Genomic DNA, 19,538 nt, shown 5'->3' on the forward strand with positions numbered 1-19,538 from the left:
CTCTGACCTCCTTACCATCGAGGGGATCTATCGCAGTCGCTGCCTCAAAAAGGCTAGCAGCATCATCAAAGACCCACACCATCCTGGCCACACACTCATCTCCCTGCTAGCTTCAGGTAGAAGGTACAGGAGCCTGAAGACTGCAACAACCAGGTTCAGGAATAGCTACTTCCCCACAGCCATCAGGCTATTAAACTTGGCTCGGACAAAATATTAATAGCCCGTTATCTGTTTATTTGCACTTTATCTTTATCGAAGGGCCGAATGGCCTACTCCTGCACCTAATTTCTATGTTTCTATGTTTCTATCTGTTTTTTTTATTCATGTGTGTATATATTTATATAATGGTATATGGACACACTGATCTGTTCTGTATTCATGCCTACTATATTCTGTTGTGCTGAAGCAAAGCAAGAATTTCATTGTCCTATCCGGGACACGTGACAATAAACTCTTAAGTCCGCTAGTAATCACAGCTGGAGCTCCGAGCTAGATCCCTGGTGAAGGGATCGCCAACTCGCGATAGTAAGTCTACAGGCAGCCGCGGTCGAGCTCTCAAAATGGGTCTTCAGGCTGCCAACTCCTCGATGTTACGATACGGAAAGAAAATTGCACCTCCTTCGAGGGAAGAGATCAGAAAAAGTTTCCCCCAACCTCCCCCCACCCCCCACCTCCCCTCCCCCAACATAAAACAAGCTAAAGAACACTAAAAACATACACTTCAGACATTCTACTAAAACACAAAGAAGGAACGAACAGACTGTTGGCGTGGCAGCTGTTTCCACCAGTCTTCCAGGAACTGCATTATAAAAATATCAATAAGCAAGCCGTCTGTGCTCTGGTTCGATCCAATTAGCTTTGAATATAATTTTAAAGAGTTATGCTTTTCTTGTAGTCTGGGACAATTCCCAAAGCTGGCACTGAGCACAATTGTAGAATTTCTGTACGAAGAATGCTGCTTCTGAAATTCAGTTCCCTTGAGGAATTCCAGAAATCCAATACAACTTTACGGGTCATGAATTGCCACAAAAATGAAAGTGGATGTGGAGAGGATGTTTCCACTGCTGGGAGAGTCTAGGACCAGAGGTCACAGCCTCAGAATTAAAGGGCGCTCTTTTAGAAAGGAAGAGAGGAGGGACTTCTTGAGTCAGTGGGTGGTGAATCTGTGGAACTTATTGCCACAGAGGGCAATGACGGCCAAGCCAGTGGATATTTTTAAGGCAGAGATTGACACAATTCTTGATTAGAACAGGTGTCAAGGTTTATGGGGAGTAGACTCGATGGGCTGAATGGCCTAATTCTATTCCTATAACTTGTGAACATTTTGGTTAAACATCTCCTGAAACATAAGGGCATCAAGAACACACGAAGCTGATGACAAGTCGTGGTATATCAGCTGACATCACATTGGAAAATAACCATTGACCCCTGCAGTAGGAATGCCCCTGTCCCACTTAGGAAACCTGAACGGAAACGTCTGGAGACTTTGCGCCCCACCCAAGGTTTCCGTGCGGTTCCCGGAGGTTGCAGGTGGTTGCCGGAGGTTGCAGGTAGTGGAAGCAGGTAGGGAGACTGACAAAAACCTCCGGGAACCGCACGGAAACCTTGGGTGGGGCACAAAATCTCCAGAGGTTTCCGTTCAGGTTTCCTAAGTGGGACAGGGGCATAATACTCAATTAAATAATTGACTATTGGTGAGGGGTCCTGGTATATTCCACTATGAGAACTGCAGGGGTCAGATCAATAACCCACCACGACAAGATGGGAACTGGTTCCAAGTACCCATATAACAGTGCTCCTGTGTCAGTCTCTGCTCAGCCTAGTGGAAATAGGACACAGAATGCTGGAGTAACTCAGCGGGACAGGCAGCATCTCTGGAAAGAAGGGATAGAAACATAGAAATTAGGTGCAGGAGTAGGTCATTCAGCCCTTCGAGCCTGCACCGCCATTCAATATGATCATGTCTGATCATCCAACTCAGTATCCTGTACCTGCCTTCTCTCCATACCCCCTGATCCCTTTAGCCACAAGGGCCACATCTAACTCCCTCTTAAATATAGCCAATGAACTGGCCTCAACTACCTTCTGTGGCAGAGAATTCCAGAGATTCACCACTCTCTGTGTGAAAAACGATTTTCTCATCTTGGTCCTAAAAGATTTCCACCTTTATCCTTAAACTGTGACCCCTTGTTCTGGACGTCCCCAACATCGGGAACAATCAAGTTCAAGTTCAAGTTCAAGTGAGTTTATTGTCATGTGTCCCTGTATAGGACAATGAAATTCTTGCTTTGCTTAAGCACACAGAAAAATAGTAGGCATTTACTACAGTACAGATAAATGTGTCGATATACCATGATATAAATATATACACACATGAATAAATAAACTGCAAATAAAGTGCAAATAACAGAAAGTGGTTATTAATAATCAGAGTTTTGTCCAAGCCAGGTTTAATAGCCTGATGGCTGAGGGGAAGTAGCTATTCCTGAACCTGGTTGTTGCAGTATTCAGGCTCCTGTATCTTCTACCTGAAGGTAGCAGGGAGATGAGTGTGTGGCCAGGATGGTGTGGGTCTTTGATGATACTGCCAGCCTTTTTGAGGCAGCGACTGCGATAAATCCCCTCGATGGAAGGAAGGTCAGAGCCGATGATGGACTGGGCAGTGTTTACTACTTTTTGTAGTCTTTTCCTCTCCAGGGCGCTCAAGTTGCCGAACGAAGCCACGATGCAACCGGTCAGCATGCTCTCGACTGTGCACCTGTAGAAGTTAGAGAGAGTCTTCCTTGACAATCCGACTCTCCGTAACCTTCTCAGGAAGTAGAGGCGCTGATGTGCTTTTTTGATGATTGCATTAGTGTTCTCGGACCAGGAAAGATCTTCAGAGATGTGCACGCCCAGGAATTTGAAGCTCTTGACCCTTTCAACCATCGACCCGTTGATATAAATGGGGCTGTGGGTCCCCCTCCTACTCCTTCCAAAGTCCACAATCAGTTCCTTGGTTTTGCTGGTGTTGAGGGCCAGGTTATTGCGCTGGCACCATATGGACAGTTGCTCGATCTCTCTTCTATATTCTGACTCATCCCCATCAGTGATACGCCCCACGATGGTGGTGTCATCAGTGAACTTGATGATGGAGTTCGCACTGTGGTTCGCTACGCAGTCATGGGTATAGAGTGAGTACAGCAGGGGGCAGAGCACGCAGCCTTGAGGTGCTCCCGTGCTGATTGTTATCGAGGCTGACACATTTCCACCAATACGAACGACTGTGGTCTGTGGACGAGGAAGTCGAGGATCCAGTTGCAGAGGGATGCGCAGAGACCCTGTTCTGCGAGTTTGGTAACCAGTTTGGAGGGGATGATTGTGTTAAATGCCGAGCTGTAATCAATGAATAACAGCCTGACATATGAGTTTTTGTTGTCCAAGTGGTCCAGTGCGGAGTGCAATCTTTCTGCATCTAGCCTGTCCAACCCCTTAAGAATTTTGTAAGTTTCATAAGAATTTTGTAAGTTTCATAAGAATGGGTGACGTTTCTGATCGAGACTGCGAGCCAGGGGAGAGGGAGTTACAGGATTGCTGGATGATGACTGGAATCCCGTACTGAACCTTCTGTGTGCTTAAGCAAAGCAAGAATTTCATTGTCCTATACAGGGACACATGACAATAAACTCACTTGAACTTGAACTTGACAAAGTTTCCATTTTTCAGCTGCAATCTTTGACAGCCAAGTGCCGATTTCAACACAGAGTCAAGTACAATCAAGAGGCACTTAGTCAGCATTGGTTACTTTTTGATGCCCAGTTTAAAAAAAATAAAAAAATCTATGCCTTACAGGTTCAATGGAAATTCCAGTAATTGTGAAAGATGAGTAACAAAACAGCTGTTTGGGTGATTTACTGTACACACGTCTCTCTGCTCGCATGCGACCAGTGGTTAGTGATAATGGGAAATAAAGAAAGGCCAGAAGAGCTTTCACAGTGGAAGACAGAGTCAGGAGGTGGAAGTTACTAAGGACATGGTGTTTGAGAAACTGGAAGGCTTGAGGGTGGGGAAGTCATCTGGGCCGGATAGACTTCACCCCCAGGGTTCTGAAAGAGGCGGCTTTAGAGAATGTGGAGGCATTAGTAGTGAATCACTAGTTAAGAGTGTTTCCAGACGAATAAAAAATGACAAATATGACCCCGCTGTTCAAAAAGGGAGCAAAGCAGGACAGTTGAAACTATTGGCCGGTTAACCTGACTTCAATGGTTGGTAAGACTCCAGATTCCATTATAGAGGATGAGATTTATGAGGACTTAGTTCATGATAAAATCCATTTCACCGGAGATGCTGTCTGACCCGCTGAGTTCTTGATTAGTACAGGTGTCAGAGGTGATGGGGAGAAGGCAGGAGAATGCGGTTCAGAGAGAGAGAGATAGATCAGCCATGATTAAATGGCGGAGTAGACTTGATGGGCCGAATGGCCTAACTCTACTCCTATCCCTTATGGCCATATGAGTTACTCCAGCATTTATGCATCTACCAATAGTAAAAACATTTCGGCAATAATTGAATGTCTATATCTGTTCTTTTAATAATCCTGAAAAAAATACAAAAAAATAGTGTAACTCTCAAATGTTTCTGAAACCATTAGCAATGTAGTCCTGCGTAGAAAGGAACTGCAAATGCTGGTTTATACTGAAGTTAGACACAGAGTGCTGGAGTAACTCAGCGGGTCAGGCAGCATCTGTGGAGAATATGGATAGGTGACGTTTCACAGAGTGCTGGAGTAACTCAGCGGGTCAGGCAGCATCTGTGGAGAACATGGATAGGTGACGTTTCACAGAGTGCTGGAGTAACTCAGCGGGTCAGGCAGCATCTGTGGAGAACATGGATAGGTGACGTTTCACAGAGTGCTGGAGTAACTCAGCGGGTCAGGCAGCATCTGTGGAGAACATGGATAGGTGACGTTTCACAGAGTGCTGGAGTAACTCAGCGGGTCAGGCAGCATCTGTGGAGAACATGGATAGGTGGCGTTTCACAGAGTGCTGGAGTAACTCAGCGGGTCAGGCAGCATCTGTGGAGAACATGGATAGGTGACGTTTCACTGAGTGACTCCAGCATTTTGTGTCTATTTTGGCGGATGAGACGAGAGTCGATTGTTCAAACGAGTTTATTAACAAAACAAGTAAACTGACGAAGTATCTCAACACAACCATTAAACGATCCAGCCACAACGGTGGTCCAGAGCGACTGAAGGGGCATCACCCAGAAAGCGCGCGAAACACAAGCCCTCCCCAGAGTCACATGTCCGAGGCACCCGACCGCAGGGTTCGTCTACCTACGAGCACCAGCAAGTACCGCTACGATATCTTCGGTGTAAAACCTGCGTCTGAAGTTCCTTCCTACACATTGAAGTGATTCCATTGAAGTGATTCCATTGGCAGCAATTGACAGAGCAGCAGCCCCGGCAGGACATAAGCTACGAAGCTGCATCTGTAGCTGGGAAAGGATAACATCAGGGAAGGGTCTCTAGATCCACCAGGGCCTGGGAGAGCTTGGTGAGGGGCCTCGCATTGGCCATTACTTTCTAAGAGGTCGGTCAAATCAGTGGAGTGAAGCCCAGTGGCAGGTTGACCACCACAGTCCACAGGGTATCAACACCCAAGGCCAAGCTCAACCAAGTACTGTCCCACCAACGGACATGAGTCCAGAGCCCAACCAGCCACAGTCAGCGGTAGAGAGGAAGATGGAAGGAAAAAAGCCGAATGGAGCAGTCACTGGCTGTTTGTTTCATTCCCTTCACCACCTCCAGTTTAAATTCCATTTGGAATATTTTGGAGGACCAAGAAACCAAGAACCAAGAAACCAAGAACCAAGACTGGATTCCTTGAGCATAACCTTGCTTGCACACAATACTGCACTTGCACTCATCTGTGGCAACCAGCGCTCGCCCTGTACACTAACACTATCCTACACACTAGGGACAACTCTACCAAAGCCAATTAACCTACAAACTTATACGCCTTCGGAGTGTGGGAGGGAACCGGAGCACCCGGACAAAACCCACGCAGTCTCAGGAAGATCGCACAAACTCCATGCAGACAGCACCCGTAGTCAGGATCGCACCAGGGTCTCAAGCGCCATAAGGCAGCAACTCTACCGCTGTGCCACTGATTTAGATTTAGTAGAAAAATATTTTCATTGCAAATAAATGTCGACTTCACCTCACGGTCACATATTGATGCAAATGTAAAAAAACATTGATTACAACCAGAATTCATTACCCAATCAGCCATCAATCAAAGCATTGACACCACAAAAACATTGATACCACCAGATATCACAAGGTGATCAACATCCATCCCCCTTGATCTCTCATTTTTACACCTCACCCTTCCATATCTCTGTGTCTCCCTCTCCCCTAACTCTCAGTCTGAAGAAGGGTCTCAACCCAAAACGTCACCCATTCCTTCTCTCCAGAGATGCTGCCTGTCCTGCTGAGTTACTCCAGCGTTTTGTGTCTCTCTTCAAGGTTGACAGGGTTGGCTGAACTCACTAACTATGCCCTCAGGAAACCCATGCTTTTTATTTCTTAAATCAATCTTTTTTTTCTTACAAATAAGACACAATTGACAAATGACCACAATAATTCGATGCCGATAACATCTTCATTACTGTTTTACACACATTTCCTTCCGTTTTAACTGGTGATGTGTCGATCATCCTTTACTGGTCCACCATGTCAGCCTTAATTATGCACAGTGGTGGAGACTGAAATTTATAAATAGTTTTTTTACAATGCTTAAAAATGTATCACCAGCTCTCCTGACAGAATTATTTATTTCTAAGAGGTACTTTCTAAGAGGTAGGCCAGCCAAATCAGCTGAGTGAAGCCCAGTGGCAGGTGAACCACCACAGTCCACAGGGTATCAGCACCCCAGGCCAAGCTCAACCAAGTACTGTCCCACCAAGGGACACGAGTCCAGAGCCCAACCAGCCAGTCAGCAGTTGTGAGGAAGATGGAATGAAGAATGGAGCAGTCACTGGCTGTGGCTGAAGAGATAAGATGCTGTCTGGGTTGCCACGTGACCATCTAGAGGCTAACCATAAGACACACACCCTGCGGTGGGCCTGCCTCGACTGAGGGGGTCTTGTGATAAAAGGCCGAAACACCCAGTGATGTTGAGGTACACAACTGAAGATAGAAACATAGAAACATAGAAAATAGGTGCAGGAGTAGAGGCCATTCGGCCCTTCGAGCCTGCACTGCCATTCAATATGATCATGGCTGATCATCCAACTCAGTATCCTGTACCTGCCTTCTCTCCATACCCCCTGATCCCTTTAGCCACAAGGGCCACATCTAACTCCCTCTTAAATATAGCCAATGAACTGGCCTCAACTACCTTCTGTGGCAGGGAATTCCACAGATTCACCACTCTCTGTGTGAAAAATGTTTTCCTCATCTCGGTCCTAAAAGATATCCCCCTTATCCTTAAATCAAATGTGTCTGATTGGTAGCAAAATCACCTAGTGGTCATACCCAAGAATACCAAATGTCAATTGTAGTGAAGAACCTTAGGGATTGTAACATCCAGTCCTACTAATCAATAATCTATTTTATTACGCTTGTCTTTTGTAACCTGCATCATACGGTAAATGTCCATTTCTAACACAGATGTAATAATCTTGCTGCACCAGTTAACTGAGACTGCAATATAAACCTCCTCCCCCTTTAAGTTAGTCTTTAAGTAGGTTGGGTCAAAGGGCCTGTTTCCACATTGTATTTATGTATTTACTAGACCAAGTGGGACCCGTTGGGTCCCATCCCCTACGGCGTCACACACACACTAACCACCCACCCCCCCCCCCACACACACTCTCACACACACACACACTAACCACCCACCCCCCCCCCCCCACACACACACACACACACACACACACTAACCACCCACCCCCCCCCCCACACACACTCTCACACACACTAACCACCCCCCCACACACACTAACCCCCCCCCCCACACACACACACATAGAATAGAATATAATATGTTTATTGTCATTGCACAAAACTGAGCAACAAAATTCCATTTGCTTCTCCTCCGTTAAAAGAAATACAACACAACAACCAATACACATATGTACAGTTAATAGTAAAATAATAGATACATTTTTAAAAGAGTTAAAAGAATTTAGCGGTATTCCTCGAAGTTACTTCTTGCTTCCCAGTGTTCACTATTGGAGTTAAGCTCTTTTACCGCACATGGGTAGAAACTATTTTTTAGTCTACGAGCCTGCAGAGACCTGAGTCGCCTCCCCGAGGGTAGCAGAGTAAAAAGGTGGTTGGCAGGGTGGGATGTGTCCTTCTTGATATTTATGGCCCGGCGCAAGCATCGGGCCTTGTATATGTCATCCAAGGAGGGCAGGTTAGCGTTTGTAATGCGCTGCGCAGTTTTTATAATTCCCTGCAGCGCCCTCCTCTCAGCCACAGTACAGCTGGCAAACCACACCAGGATTCCGTAGGTGAGGATACTTTCCACGGCACATCGATAGAAGGACAGCAGCAGCGGCTGTGAGACGTTAGCTCTCCGTAGAGACCTCAGGAAATACAGCCGCTGATGAGACTTCTTCACGAGAGTGACGGTGTTCATTTGCCATTTGAGGTCCTGGGAGATGTTTATTCCCAGGAACCTAAAGTCGTTGACTCTCTCCACCATGTCTCCTTTGATGTATAAGGGAGCAGGTTCCTCTCTCCTCTTCCTCCTGAAGTCAACGACAAGTTCTTTTGTCTTTGATGGGTTTAGTACCAGGTTGTTTTTGGTACATACTAACCACCACCCCTCCCCACACACACTAACCACCCCCTTTGATATTATATTAATATTATTCATTGGCTCCTTTTACCCCATCCCCGCCCTATCCACTGATGCATAGCCCCCAACTCGCAGGCACGTCTAGAGGGATGGGGGGGTTACAGAGAGAGGGCAGAGAGAGAGGGGGCAGAGAAAGAGAGAGAGGGAGAGGGGGAAGGCGCGGTGGGGGGGAGGGGAGGTGTGGAGAGGGGGGGGGGAGGGACAGGGGGGCAATGGAGGGGAGGGGGGAGGAGGAGGGGAGGGGGAGGGGGAGGGGAGGAGAGGGGAAGAGAGGGGGGAGGGAGAGGAAGGTGGAGGGGGAAATGGGAATGGAGGAGGGGGGAGAGGAGGGGGAATAGGGGGGAGAGGGGGGGGGAGCGGGTAGCAGCGGGTTGAGCGGGGGTCTCCAAAGGACTGTGAGTTCAGGGGGGGGGGACGTCACCCGCAGTGCGTGAAACACAACGCAGGCTGCGCGCAGCAGACCCATTGTGATGTCATCAGGGAGACCATCTTGTTTATTTTCCAACTTTTAATAGTTATAAGATAAGATAAGATGGTAGACTGGATTTCAAAACACAAGCCTAATATAAGAAGCAGGCTGGGCACGTGCTGTTATCTGAAAAATATATTGGGTGGGGTGAGATTTGCACAACGCCTTGATTTTGATTTTTTTTTTAACTCTATGACTCGTACAAGGGTCTTACTGGCAGCACTCAAACTCTGAACTCTGAATGGTCTGGGTTCAAACCAAGAAATCTGTACATAAAATAAAAATCAAGGAGTTATAAATGTGCAATCCTCACCCAGCCCAATATCCTTCTCAGATAACAGCATCTTCCCAGCCTGGTTCTTCTACATTCCTCTTGTTCTTTGTTCCACCGCATCTGGTGATGAATTGTTCCAATGGCGATACCGCCGGCAATATTTGTTCCTGATGTCACGTGAATTACAGAACCAATTAACAGTCTGAAGAAGGGTCTCAACCCGAAACGTCACCTATCCATGTTCTCCACAGATGCTGCCGGACCCGCTGAGGTACTCCAGCACTCTGTGAAACGTCACCTATCCATGTTCTCCACAGATGCTGCCTGACCCGCTGAGGTACTCCAGCATTTTGTGTCTATCTGCAATTCTTTCCTACACATAACAGTCAAATTTTTTGCGGTGTTGTGAATTCAAACATTGGTCAGATCATGCAAGATCATTAAAGTTAATTCCCTGCAGGATACTAGTGGACTAGATAGGGCAGCACAGTGGCGCAGCGGTAGAGTTGCTGCCTTACAGCGCCAGAGACCCGGGTTCAATCCCGACTACGGGTGCTGTCTGTACGGAGTTTGTACGTTCTCCCCGTGACATGTGTGGGCTTTCTCCGAGATCTTCAGCTTTCTTCCACACTACAAACGGCAACAGATCTGTAGGTCTGAAGAAGGGTCTCGAACCGAAACGTCACCCATTCCTTCTCTCCAGAGATGCTGCCTGTCCCGCTGAGTTCCTCCAGCATTTTGTGTCTATCTTTGGTTTAAACCAGCATCTGCAGTTCTTTCCTCACCACACTAACCTTTCTGTCCTGGGTCTCCTCCATTGTCAGTGAGGCCCAATGCAAATTGGATGAACAGCACCTCATACTTTGCTTGGGCAGCCTAGACCCCAGCAGTATGAATATGGATTTTTCGAACTTCAAGTAGCCCTTGCTCTCCCTCTTTCTCCATCCCTCCCCCATCCTCGTTCTCCGACTAGTTCGCTGTCCCACTGATTAATTTTTCAGATAGTCTGCTCATCATCACCTTCCCCTCACCCAACAATGGTCCATTCTACATTTCCTTTATCGGCGTCTGCTTTTGATCTGTTCTTATCACGCCTTACCCTTCCATATCTCTAGTCTCCCCCTCCCCTGACTCTTAGTCTGAAGACGGGTCTCGACACTAAACATCACCCATTCCTTCTCTCCTGACCTGCTGAGTTACTCCAGCCTTTTGTGTCTACCTTCAATAATCCTTGGAATTTGGCTTTTTGCCCAATTCACTATTCGGATTTCAGAAGATACTGTGTCATATTTCCTATCTCTTGGCAACACGACACAGAAACCAAATGAAACGTTTCCCTTGCGTTTGTGCAATTTGTTGTACATTATATTCGGAGTTGTTCGGACTTATTTACCAATGCCCGCCGGGGGCTTTGACTTTGACATCAGGAAGAGAATGGGAGAGCAGGGGAGAGACAAGACTTTGCCATCCATCACAGTGAGGAGGAGATTCACTGTGATGGATGTTTGTGTAAATTGTGTTAATTGTGTGTCCTGGCTTTTTTCTTGTTTGTATGACTGCAGAAACCAAATTTCGTTTGAACTTCATTTGGGGTTCAAATGACAATAAACGGCATTGTATTCAATGAATGACAAGCACTGGTTACAAATCCCTCCCCACCTATGTTCTATACACCTCAGACACTCTCCGCCGCCTCCACGCATTCCACTCTCTGGGCCCTCACCCCCTCATCTTCACCATGGATGTCCGGTCACTCTACACCTCCATCCCCCACCAGGATGGCCTCAGAGCCCTCCGGTTCTTCCTCGACCAGAGGAGCAACCTATACCCAGCCACTGACACTCTCCTCCGCTTAGCGGAATTGGTCCTCACCCTCAACAACTTTACATTTGACTCCTCCCATTTCCTCCAAACACAAGGCGTAGCTATGGGCACACGCATGGGCCCCAGCTACGCCTGCCTCTTGTCGGGTACGTTGAACAATCCTTGTTCGAGACGTACCAGGGCCCCATACCCGACCTCTACCTCCGTTACATTGACGACTGCTTTGGTGCCACCTCCTGCACCTACACACAACTGACTGACTTCATACACTTCACCACCAACTTCCATCCGGCAGTCCAATACACCTGGACGATTTCCGACACTTCCCTACCATTCCTTGACCTCACCATCTCCATCGCAGGGGACAGACTCCTGACCGACATACATTACAAACCCACTGACTCACATGGCTATCTGGACTACACGTCTTCCCACCCTGCCCCCTGTAAAGACTCCATCCCCTACTCCCAATTCCTCCGCCTACGCCGCATCTGTTCCCAGGATGAGACATTTCATACCAGGGCATCGGAAATGTCCTCGTTCTTCAGGGAACGGGGATTCCCCTCCGCCACCATAGATGAGGCTCACACCAGGGTCTCATCCATACCCCGTAACACTGCTCTCTCTCCCCATCCCCGCACTTGCAACAAGGGCAGAGTCCCTCTGGTCCTCACCTTTCACCCCACCAGCCGGCAAATACAACACATAATCCTCCGCCATTTCCGCCACCTCCAACGTGACCCCACCACTCGCCACATCTTCCCATCTCCCCCATGTCTGCCTTCCGCAAAGACCGCTCCCTCCGCAACTCCCTCGTCAATTCTTCCCTTCCCTCCCGCACCACCCCCTCCCCGGGCACTTTCCGTTGCAACCGCAAGAAATGCATCACCTGTCCCTTCACCTCCCCCCTCGACTCCATTCAAGGTCCCAAGCAGTCGTTCCAGGTGCGACAAAGGTTCACCTGTATCTCCTCCAACCTCATCTACTGCATCCGCTGCTCTAGATGTCAGCTGATTTACATCGGTGAGACCAAGCGTAGGTTGGGCGATCGTTTCGCCGAACACCTCCGCTCAGTCCGCAATAACCTACCTGACCTCCCGGTGGCTCAGCACTTCAACTCCCCCTCCCATTCCCAATCCGACCTCTCTGTCCTGGGTCTCCTCCATTGCCAGAGTGAGCAACAGCGGAAATTGGAGGAACAGCACCTCATATTCCGTCTGGGGACCTTGCGTCCTTATGGCATTAACATTGAATTCTCCCAATTTGGCTAGCCCTTGCTGTCTCCTCCCCTTCCTTAACCCTCTAGCTGTCTCCTCCCACCCTCCCATCCGCCCGCCCTCGGGCTCCTCCTCCTCCTCCCCTTTTCCTTCTTTCTTTCCTCCCCCCCATCAGTCTGAAGAAGGGTTTCGGCCCGAAACGTCGCCTATTTCCTTCGCTCCATAGATGCTGCTGCACCCGCTGAGTTTCCCCAGCAATTTTGTGTACCTTCGATATTCCAGCATCTGCAGTTCCCTTTTGAACACTGGTTACAAACAGGCCATTGGTGCTTCAAATTGTAATTTAGCATTTTATGGTATCATTTGCATCAAATGAACAGATATTTTTGGACAACATTTTAGAAGGAAATGGCTTGCTTGAGGAGGGGGGAGGGAGACAGAGGCAGGGGGTGGAGAGACAGATGGGGGGGGGATAGAGAGGGCATGGGGAGACTCGACTCGGGGTGACGAGGCATCTCTAGCCCATTAGAAGCGACAATAACTGACTCCGGGGTCTTCCACCAACCTCCCTCTCCCTCTCCCCCTCTCTCTCCAGCTTTCTTCACCTCTCCCCCTCCTTCTCTCCCTCCCCCCAATCCCCGTTCTTCTCTCCCGACTCCTCTCTTCCTCCCCAATTTCTCCCTCTCTCTCCCACTCCTCCCTCCACCTCTCCTCATCCCCTCCTCCCCCCTCCACCTCTCCTCATCAGGTGAATATGACACAACAGTATTGACGCTGAGAATGTCTGTGGAGTTCTGGACTGTTCCTGTTACGTATATAGTGTTTATTCTGAATAAAGTTGATTTTTTTGGGGAAATGAAAAAAGCTGTGAAATGGAAGGAAGAGCTTATGTTGCAAGTTGGAGGTGGTCCATCCCTTCCTTCTGTAGTTTGACACGCATCTGTTTTCTCACTTTTCCAGCTCTGGTGAATCATCAATTAATTCCACAATTCTCCTCCCAGATTACAAACCTTGTGCCTGCATCTAAGCTGCTGGGAGAACGTCATTAGTGCTGGGAGCAGAATTAGGACATTCGGCCCATCAAGTCTACTCCACCATTCAATCATGGCTGATCTATCTCTCCCTCTCAACTCCATTCTCCTGCCTTCTCCCCATATCCCCTGACACCCGCACTAATCAAGAATCTGTTAATCTTTATCTTAAAAATATCCACTAACTTGGCCTCCACCACTGTCTGTGGCAAATAATTCCACAGATTCACTACGACTAAATATGCTGAGAGAATGGAGCAGCTGGGCTTGTACACTCGGGAGTTTAGAAGGATGAGAGGGTATCTCATTGAAACATATAAGATTGTTAAGGGCTTGGACACGTTAGAGGCAGGAAACATGTTCCCGATGTCGGGGGGAGTCCAGAACCAGGGCCCACAGTTTAAGAATAAGGAGCAAGCCATTTAGAACGTAGACAAGGAAACACTTTTTCTCACAGAGAGTGGTGAGTCTGTGGAATTATCTGCCTCAGAGGGCGGTGGAGGCCGGTTCTCTGGATGCTTTCAAGAGAGAGCTAGATAGGGCTCTTAAAAATAGCGGAGTCAGGGGATATGGGGAGAAGGCAGGAACGGGGTACTGATTGGGGATGATCAGCCATGATCACATTGAATGGCGGTGCTGGCTCAAAGGGCCAAATGGCCTCCTCCTGCACCTATTGTCTAAATAAATTAATTCCCATCTACTTTCTAAAGGAACATCCTTTTATTCTAAGGCTGCGGCCTCTGGTCCTAGACTCTCCCACAAGTGCAAACATCCTCTCCACATCCACTCTATCCAGGCCTTTCATTGTTAAGGTTAGACTGATGGAATTTTAATTGCAGAGTTCACCTGCCCCGTAATTTGCCATTAATTGTGGGGTGGAACATTCCAAGATTCATAAAGTTACAACCCAGGAGAAGACCATTCAGCCCATCATACCCCAACCTGCTGAAAATGGGGCCTCGTAAAGGAACCCCAGTTTCCAGCGCCAGGCACATTACCTTGCAGGCCCCTGCGTGGACAATAATAGGTGGGGTAGTAGGCCATTCGGCCCTTCGATCCAGCATCGCTGTTCACTGTGATCATGGCTTCTCACATCCCATAGCCCAGCTCCTCGTCCCCATATCAAAGTACAGCACACATGTCGTTCAATACCACTCTTCTAGAATCCCACCAGCCTCTTGTTCATCTCCCCTCAAACCTTCCTATCAATTGAAATCTATGCTTTAATTTTTAATTCAGGAAAAAGATTCATCCAATGTACTCAGTCCAGGTTCATAACTTCATAAGTGATAGGAGCAGAATTAGGCCATTCGGCCCATCAAGTCTACTCTGCCAATCAATTATGGCTGATCTATTTGTCCCTCATCCCCATTCTCCTGCCTTCTCCCCATAACCCGTGACTCCCGTACTAATCAAGAATATGTCTAACTCTGCCTTAAACATATCCATTGACTTGTCCTCCACATCAGTCTGTCTTTTATAACCTTATACATCACAATTTAGTCTCCTCTCCACCTCTTTTACCAAAGTAACAATCCCGGCTTATGTCATCTTGTTGTTTCTATAATGTATGCTTGTAGCAATATCACTGCATGATTCATTGCATCATCTTCAATGCAATTCAAGACTCAAGAGTGTTTTATTGTCATATGTCCCGGATGGGACAATGAAATTCTTACCTGCTGCAGCACAACAGAATATGTGAATATGCAAACATTGTATATAACGGGGGAAGAGAAAAAAAAGACAAAGTTCAACAAATAACAAATATAGTGCAATAATATTATCATCTTTGTAGCCTGGGATCCCTAGTTGGGGACCCGGGAGAAGAAGCTCCCACCGCCGGCCTGTGTCCTACTTCTACCGCGAGCGTGGCGGGGACTTACCATCAGGAGCGGGGTCCCTCGCCAGGGATCCCTGAGGAAGAGCTCCGACTGCCGGCCCTGCGGTCTGCGTTGCTTCTGGCTGCGGCGCGGCGGGGACTTTTAAATCTTCGACCACCGGCCTGTGGCCTACACCAACCTGAAGCCGCGGTCTCCGGTGGGGAAGCACCAATTCAGGACTTATCTGGACTTTCACTCATCTGGATGCCCGCAGCGGCGGCTGAGGAGGGTTGAGGTCCCGACCGCGGGGGGAAATGGAGGAGGACTGGCCAAATGTTGTGCCTTCCACCACAGTGATGAATCCTGTGGTGGATGTTTGTGTTAAATTTGTATTGTGTTTTTGTGTGTTCTTTTTCATTGTACCGCAGCTGGCAAATTCACTTCACTTGCACTTTAACAAATAAAACTGACTACAGAGCTCATAAACATAAATGTTTCCTTTAATATAGTCACTATTGCATTCAAGTGACATTCCTCTAGTAGTACATATATTTGTCAGCTCTTATTACTCTGCGCCTTCAAGAATAAAGGGAAAGCATCCATATCTCACCACACATCTTTATGCCCCAATATATGGGTATTTCCGCTACAAATGCATGACCTCATTATTTCTTATTTTCATGCAATTCTGAGAAGATCAGACCAACTGATACAGTGCGGGAACAGGCCTTTTGGCCCACTGAAATGAAATGAAAATAATTGGAATTGTAATTTTCAATGTTTATAGCATTGGGTTGTAAGCTGCTCAAGTGAAATGTTGGGTTGTTGTTCTTCCAATTTGTGATTTACATTTTGTCCCCAATTTCCAGCAACTGTGGTCTGGTCTATCTTCCCAACTCTCGATTCTTTTGTTTAAAAAAAAGACTTAAAGGCCATTTACACCTTGAGACACAGAGTGCTGGAGTAACTCAGGGGGTCAGGCAGCATGTGTGGAGAACATGGATAGGTGACGTTTCACAGAGTGATGGAGTAACTCAGTGGGTCAGGCAGCATCTGTGGAGAACATGGATAGGTGACATTTCACAGAGTGCTGGAGTAACTCAGCGGGTCAGGCAGCATCTGTGGAGAACATGGATAGGTGACGTTTCACAGAGTGCTGGAGTAACTCAGTGGGTCAGGCAGCATCTGTGGAGAACATGGATAGGTGACGTTTCACAGAGTGCTGGAGTAACTCAGCGGGTCAGGCAGCATCTGTGGAGAACATGGATAGGTGACGTTTCACAGAGTGATGGAGTAACTCAGCGGGTCGGGCAACATCTCTGGTGGACATGGATGATAAGCTATATTTTGGTTCGCACCCTTCTTCACACTCGACCCAAAACGGTGTCCACCATGGCTGCCTGTCCCGCTGAGTTACTCCAGCAATTTGTGAATATTTGTAAACTAGCATCTGCAGTTCTTCGTGTCGTTATTTATGTCCATCTGCAGGAGCGCTGTAGACATAAATTGTAGACCCCCATCTTCAGAAGAAAGGTCCCGACCCGAAACATCACCTATCCTTTTTCTCCAGAGACCTTGCCTGACCTGCTGAGTTATAACCATATAACCATATAACAATTACAGCACGGAAACAGGCCATCTCGACCCTTCTAGTCCGTGCCGAACACGTATTCTCCCCTAGTCCCATATACCTGCGCTCAGACCATAACCCTCCATTCCTTTCCCGTCCATATAACTATCCAATTTATTTTTAAATGATAAAAACGAACCTGCCTCCACCACCTTCACTGGAAGCTCATTCAACACAGCCACCACTCTCTGAGTAAAGAAGTTCCCCCTCATGTTACCCCTAAACTTCTGTCCCTTAATTCTCAAGTCATGTCCCCTTGTTTGAATCTTCCCTACTCTCAGTGGGAAAAGCTTATCCACGTCAACTCTGTCTATCCATCTCATCATTTTAAAGACCTCTATCAAGTCTCCCCTTAACCTTCTGCGCTCCAAAGAATAAAGCCCTAACTTGTTCAACCTTTCTCTGTAACTTAGTTGCTGAAACCCAGGCAACATTCTAGTAAATCTCCTCTGTACTCTCTCTATTTTGTTGACATCCTTCCTATAATTAGGCGACAAAAATTGTACCCCATACTCCAGAATTGGCCTCACCAATGCCTTGTACAATTTTAACATTACATCCCAACTTCTATACTCAATGCTCTGATTTATAAAGGCCAGCATACCAAAAGCTTTCTTTACCACCCTATCTACATAAGATTCCACTTTCAGGAAACTGTGCACAGTTATTCCCAGATCCCTCTGTTCACCTGCATTCTTCAATTCCCTACCATTTACCATGTACGTCCTATTTTGATTTGTCCTGCCAAGATGTAGCACCTCACACTTATCAGCATTAAACTCCATCTGCCATCTTTCAGTCCACTCTTCCAACTGGCATAAATCTCTCTGTAGACTTTGAAAATCTACTTCATTATCCACAACCCCACCTATCTTAGTATCATCTGCATACTTACTAATCCAATTTACCACACCATCATCCACATCATTGATGTACATGACAAACAACAGTGGACCTAACACAGATCCCTGTGGCACCCCACTAGTCACTGGCCTCCAACCTGACAAACAACCATCCACCATTACTCTCTGGCATCTCCCATTCAGCCACTGTTGAATCCATCTTGCTACTCCACCATTAATACCCAACCATTGAACCTTCTTAACCAACCTTCCATGAGGAACCTTGTCAAAGGCCTTACTGAAGTCCATATATACAACATCCACTGCTTTACCCTCATCAATTTCCCGAGTAACCTCTTCAAAAAATTCAAGAAGATTAGTCAAACATGACCTTCCAGGCACAAATCCATGTTGACTGTTCCTAATCAGACCCCGTTTATCCAGATGCTTATATATATTATCTCTAAGTATCCTTTCTAAGTTACCCCAGCATCCACAGTAAGGAAGGTAAATGTAATGCTAGTATATAACAACAGGGGTGTAATGGTGAGGGTTTATAAGGCACTGGTCAGGCTGCATTCGGGGTAGTGTGAGCAGCTTTGGGTCCCATATCTGAGGGAGGATGTGTTGATGTTGGAGAGGGTGCAGAGGAGTTTACTAGAATGATCCCAAGATTGAGCGGGTTAACATATAAATGAATGAATGAATGAATGAATGAATAGGCTTATTGGCCAAGTATTCACATACAAGGAATTTGCCTTGGTGCTCTGCCCGCAAGTGACAATAGACAATGGACAATAGGTGCAGGAGAAGGCCATTTGGCCCTTCGAGCCAGCTATTTCATACATATTCAACAAAACCATAGGAAGACCATTAACAGATAATCTGACATTGAGGCACACTCAAAAATGCAATTATGATGGGCATGAAAAATTCTTTAGGGAGAAATAATTACCACCTAAATGTTGATGCGGACTGATAAAGTCCATTCACTGCAAGGATCAAGACAACTGAATGTGGGTGGTGAGATACCGTATTCCATTACTGAGATATTTTAGTCTCCCTGATGCTTCCTTGGCCTTTAGCCATTCTTTTCACTTTTCCCATGATATATCAAGAGCTGAATTTCAAGGTCAAAGGGCACACAAGCTGCGTCTTCTCTCAAAATGCCCCCCCCCCCCCCCCCCCCCCCCCCCCTCGTTCTCGTGAAAATAATTGTTAACAACGCCTTCCATAAGTGAGTTTGACGAGGCAATAAGGCTTCCTTGGTAAAGGGGGCGAACTATGGAGTCAACTGTACAATGTTCCCAACATTGGGCGAGTCCAGAACCAGCACCCCACAGTCTTAGAATAAAGGGGAATCATAGAAAGTAGGTGCGAGAGTAGACCACCAGGTCCGTCGAGCCCGCACCGCCATTCGCTCATGGCTGAACACTAAACAGACACCCTTACCCACAAACAGTAGACACAAGACACAGAACACAAGACACTACCCTCCCCTTTATACCGCTATCACCCCTCTCCACCCCAAGAACCGCGTGATCTCCTGGGGGAGGCAAAAAAACGGATAAAA

Source organism: Amblyraja radiata, chromosome 33 (assembly GCF_010909765.2).
Source record: "Amblyraja radiata isolate CabotCenter1 chromosome 33, sAmbRad1.1.pri, whole genome shotgun sequence".
NCBI lineage: Eukaryota > Metazoa > Chordata > Chondrichthyes > Rajiformes > Rajidae > Amblyraja > Amblyraja radiata.